The following is a 5,973-nucleotide window of genomic DNA, read 5'->3' on the forward strand; positions in this document are numbered from 1 at the left end:
GAGCTTTAGACTAACATTGAAAGATTCTTGGAATTCGTCTTAAAAATTTTGAATTTCTTATTTTTTTATCCTATATGTTTTTCGAAAAAAATAAAAGAAAATACAAAAAAATCATAAAATCATAAAAAACAAAAATATTTTGTGATTCTTGTTTGAGTCTTGTGTAATGTTTTAACTTTGGTGTCAATTGCATATTCATCTTGTTCTTGCATTTTTCGAAAATTCATGCATTCATAGTGTTCTTCATGATCTTCAAGTTGTTCTTGATGAATTTTCTTGTTTGATCTTCATATTTTATTGTTTTGTGTTGTATGGTGTTTTTCATATACATTTTTGCATTCATAGTGTCTAAGCATTGAAAATTTCTAAGTTTGGTGTCTTGCATGTTTTTTTTTTCTTGAAAATCTTTCAAAAATAAGTCTTGATGTTCATCTTGATCTTCAAAGTGTTCTTGGTGTTCATCTTGACATTCATAGTGTTCTTGCATGCATCGTGTGTTTTGATTCATAATTTTCATGTTGTGAGTTATTTTTGTTGTTTTTCTCCCTCATCATTAAAAATTCAAAAATAAAAAAATATATTTTCCTTATTTTTCTCGAAATTTCAAAAATTTGAGTTGACTTAGTAAAAAAAAAAAGCTTAGCTATTTCTTATAAGTCAAGTCAAATTTTCAATTTTAAAAAAATCTTATCTTTTCAAAACTTTTTCAAAAATCAAATCTTTTTCATTTTTTCTTACTATTTTTCGAAAATTTTTAATTTAAATTTAAAAATATTTTTCTTATCTTTATTTCATGATTTTCAAAAACTTTACTAACAATTAATGTGATTGATTCAAAAATTTGAAGTTTGTTACTTTCTTATTAAGAAAGGTTCAATCTTTAAATTCTAGAATCATATCTTTTAGTTTCTTGTTAGTCAAGTAATCAATTTTGATTTTAAAAATCAAATCTTTTTCAAAATATCTTTTCCATCATATCTTTTTAATTAAATCTTTTTCAATCATATCTTTTTATCTTTTCCAAAAATTTGATTTTAAAATGTCTTTTCCAACTTCTTATCTTTTCAAAAATTGATTTTCAAATCTTCTTCAATGAACTAGTTGACTTTTTGTTTGTATTAACTATATCTTATCTTTTTTAAAACTACCTAACTACTTTCCTCTCTCTAATTTTCGAAAATTACCTCCCTCTTTTTCAAAATTCTTTTAATTAACTAATTGTTTTAAATTTTAATTTTTAATTTTAATTCTTCTTTTAATTTTTGAAAATCATTAACCCTTTTTCAAAATTAATTTTTGAATTCTCTCCCTCTCTTCTCCTTCTATTTATTTATTTATTTACTAACACTTCTCTTCATCTCAAAGAATCTAAACCTATCTTCACCCTTGTGTTTGGATTTTTACCTTTTCCTTTTTCTATTCCCTTTTTCTTCTACTAACATAAAGGAATCTCTATACTGTGACATAGAGGATTCCTCTTCTTTTTTTGTTCTCTTCTTTCTCATATGAGCAGGAATAAGAAAAAAGGCATTCTTGTTGAAGCTGACTCTGAACTGAAAGGACTCTAAAGAGAAAACTAAGAGAAGCTAAAATACAACAATCCAGAGACAACCTTACTGAAATTTTCGAACAAGAAAATGATATGGCAGCCGAACCCAACAACAATAATGCAAGAAGGATGCTTGGTGATTATACTACACCTACTTCAAAATTTGATGGAAGGAGCATCTCAATCCCTGCCATTGGAGCAAACAATTTTGAACTGAAACCTCAACTAGTTGCTCTAATGCAACAGAACTACAAGTTCTATGGACTTCCATCAAAAGATTCCTACCAGTTTTTAACTGAGTTCTTGCAGATCTGTGAGACTATTAGGACTAATGGAGTAGATCCTGAAGTTTACAGGCTCATGCTTTTCCCTTTTGCTGTAAGAGACAGAGCTAGAACATGGTTGGACTTACAACCTAAAGATAGCCTGGACTCCTGGGATAAGCTGGTCACGGCCTTCTTGGCTAAGATCTTTCCTCCTCAAAAGCTTAGAGTGGATATTCAGACCTTCAAACAAAAAGATGGTGAATCCCTCTATGAAGCTTGGGAAAGATACAAGCAGATGACCAAAAGGTGTCCTTCTGACATGCTTTCAGAGTGGACCATTCTGGATATATTCTATTATGGTCTATCTGAGTTCTCTAAGATGTTACTGGACCATTCTGCAGGTGGATCTATTCACCTAAAGAAAACGTCTGCAGAAGCTAAAGAACTTATTGACATGGTTGCAAATAACCAATTCATGGTATTCCGAGTAGGATTCAGGGATTGAATGACTGTGACGAGCTTCAAACTCGCGATTGTTGGGCGTGATGACAAACGTAAAAAAATCAATGGATTCTATTCCGGCATGATCGAGAACCGACAGATGATTAGCCGTGCTGTGACAAGAGCATTTGGACCTTTTTCACTGAGAGGATGGGATGTAGCCATTGACAACGGTGATACCCTACATACAGCTTGCCATGGAAAGGAGTAAGAAGGATTGAAGGAAGGCAGTAGGAAAGCAGAGTTTCAACAGGGATAAAGCATCTCCATATACTTATCTGAAATTCTCACCAATGATTTACATAAGTATTTCTATCTTTAATTTCTGTTTATTTATTATTATTATTCGAAAACTCCATAACCATTTGAATCAGCCTAACTGAGATTTACAAGATGACCATAGCTTGCTTCATACCAACAATCTCCGTGGGATCGACCCTTACTCATGTAAGGTTTATTACTTGGACGACCCAGTGCACTTGCTAGTTAGTTGTGCGGAGTTGTGAAGAAAGTGCTGAGTTAGTAGATGCGCATACCAAGTTGAATGCCATTGTTAGAGATCACACTTTCCTGCACCAGTCAGCGATCATTAATCTCCTCTGCTTCAGATCAAACACCAAATCAGCGATTATCCAATCTGAATAGGGGTGAAGCTCTAACAGTCCATTCCCTTGGTGATCCTACTCAAAACGCCATAGACAAGGCCGGATCTTCCGGATCAGAGAACGCTGCTCCATTGATTCTAGCCTATACCACAAAGGTCCTAATCGCCCTGTACCTCGGCTACACTGATGTCTCCAAATACCCAACGAAGTCGTGGATTAGCCATCTAAGGACTCACAAGAACCCATGTGAAATAGGGATGACAGTCAAGTTACACTCCCAATCCATTAGGATGAAGAACGAAGATACATCTTAGAATAGAATCAAGCATAGATTTAAATAGAATAGTGATATTATTAATCCATAAGAATCAGTAGAGCTCCTAACCTTAACCTAGGAGGTTAGTGACTCATACTGTACATAGAATAGTGTTTGAAAGTAAAGTAGGGGAAGAAGATCCCAAACAAGGGTGATCTCCTTCTTTATATACTAATCTGATAGTTAAGAACTACATAAATAAGATAAACTAGTCTTGTAGTGCAAAAATCCACTTTCTGGGCCCACTTGGTGAGTGTTTGGGCTGAGCTTGAGTGAAGTCACGAGTTGGTGCTCCCTTTTGGGTGTCCAATGCCAGCTTTGGATTCCTTTTTGGGCGTTGGACGCCAGCTGCTCGAATTTGGGTGTCCAACGCTAGGAAGAGGGTAAAGTGCTGGCGTTAAATTTCAGTTTTGGACCTTTATTTCCAAAGCAAAGTATAAACTATTATATATTTCTGGAAAGCCCTGGATGTTAGCTTTCCACAGCCATTAAGAGCATGCCATTTGAACTTCTATAGCTCCAGAAATGCTCCTTCGAGTGCATAGAGGTCAGATCCTTACAGCATCTGTAGTCCTTTCTTATTTTCTAAATCAGACTTTTTCAAAAGCTCCTCAGTTTCAGCCAAAAAATACCTGAAATCATCATAAAACACAAACTCCAAGTAGAATCGAAAAATGTGAATTCAGTACTAAAACCTATGAAAATATAATAAAACTTAAACAAAACATAATGAAAATTATATGAAGATGATGTCAAAAAGCGTATAAAATATCCGCTCATCAGAACACCAAACTTAAACTGTTGCTTGTCCCTCCAAGCAACCAAAAACAAATTAGGATTAAAAAGAAGAGAAGGATACAATAAATCTCAGTGTTCTCAATGAAGCTCAGTTTCAATTAGATGAGCGGGACTTAGTAGCTTTTTTCTTCTGAATAGTTTTGGCATCTCACTTTCCTTTGAAGCTCAGAATAATTAATTCTCCTAGTTTAGTTCTTTTTTATTCTTGAACACCGCTTCATTTGAGTCTTGGTCGTGAGGTTAAGTGCTTTGTTTTCCAGTATTACCACCGAATACATAAATGCCACAAACACTTAACTAGGTGAACCCTTTCGGATTATGATTCAGCTTTGCTAGAATCCCCAGCCAGTGGTGTCCAGAGTTCTTAAGCACACCCTTTTGTCTTGGATCACGACTTTAACTGCTCAGTCTCAAAATTTTCACTTGACACCTTCACACCACAAGCACATAGTTAAGGAGGCAGCTCATTTGAACTGTTAGGCCAAGATTTTGTTTCTTTTAGGCCCTCCTAACCATTGATGCTCAAAGCCTTGGATCCTTGCTCTTGCCTTTTAGTTTAAAGAGCTATTGGCTTTTTCTTTTTCTTTCTACTTGTTTTTTTTTTGCTGCTTTTTCTTGCTTCAAGAATCAATTTTTGGATTTTTCATATCATCAATAATACTTCACTTTTATCATCATTCTTTCAAGAGCCAGCATTCTTAACTCCAACATCAAATATGCACTGTTCATTCATGCATTCAGAAAGTAAAAGCAATGCCACTGCATCAAATAATTGAACTATTCTTAATATATAATTCAAAATCTATGTATCATTACTGCTTCAAAAAAAATCAAAAATTTATTCAAGTTCAATCAGATGATAAGAGGAACATTTTATACCTTATTGGAAAAATTAGCGAAAATAGCAACTTAAATCCTAATAATGCTCATGAAATTCTTAAATTAAAAGACAGAAACTTAAGTGTAAACTTAAATGCTACTAATGATCATGTAAATCTAAACATAAGAAACAGTAATTAAAATAGGCACAGAAATAGGGAGTGGAACTCAACCACCTTAATCATGGTTGATGTTAGGCCCTTCAGGGGATAGTTTCTGACGCTTCAGATCTTCTAGTTCACGCCCCTACTTCTCGTGTTCTTTGACTAGTTTGCAAAGAATACTAGTCTGGTCTTTTTGCTCCTCTCTTAATTGATCCAAGGTGGTTTGTAATTGTGCAACAGATGCTTCCAGCTGGGTCCAATATTCAATTGGAGGGATCTCTTATGTTTGAAGAGGCTCATGCGTCTTCCTTTGGGTTGGTCATCTGGTAGTCTGGCGCTTTCCATCACTTGCTTGGTGATTGGGCTTTCTGTTGGGATAAATGAGTCTTTGTTAATCAAGACTCCAACCTCTTTTCACAAGCGAAAGATAACGTTTGGATAGGCCAACTTGGCTTGAGTTAACATCTTGTTTGCAACCTTGTATAACTCAATGGGGATTACTTGGTGGACTTCCACCTCATTCCCCATCATGATGCAGTGAATCATTACAGCCCTTCTGATGGTGACTTCAGAGCGGATGCTAGTAGGGAGTATGGAATGCCCAATAAAATCTAGCCAACCCCTAGCAATTGGTTTGAGATCCAATATTCTCAGTTGATTTGGTTGACCTTTTGTGTTATTGATCCACCGAGTTCTAGGTAAACATATGTCTTCTAGAATCTGATCCAGCTTGCGATTAGCCATCACCCTCCTATTAAAGAATTCTAGATCATCTCTTTGTGGAGTTAATTTAAAGATCTCTCTCACCTTGTCAAGATGAAAATAGATAGTCTTTCCTCAGACCATGGTGTAGAAAGTATGGAACCCTTGTCCATTTTTCTTTTACTTATCTGTCATCTATATATTCGCATAGAATTCATGGATCATTTTTGATCCAACATTGGTCTTAGGGTCG

General features: G+C 34.9%; 1 non-coding gene across 1 annotated transcript; it reads right to left on the reverse strand.

The window, feature by feature from the left end:
* Positions 1 to 2,032: 2,032 nt before the first annotated feature.
* LOC127746033 (small nucleolar RNA R71) lies at positions 2,033 to 2,140 on the reverse strand. Its single transcript, XR_008007654.1, has one exon. It is a non-coding gene; the product is annotated as a small nucleolar RNA R71 (small nucleolar RNA).
* Positions 2,141 to 5,973: the final 3,833 nt, after the last annotated feature.

This window comes from Arachis duranensis, chromosome 3, assembly GCF_000817695.3.
Source record: "Arachis duranensis cultivar V14167 chromosome 3, aradu.V14167.gnm2.J7QH, whole genome shotgun sequence".
In the NCBI taxonomy this organism is placed as follows: domain Eukaryota; kingdom Viridiplantae; phylum Streptophyta; class Magnoliopsida; order Fabales; family Fabaceae; genus Arachis; species Arachis duranensis.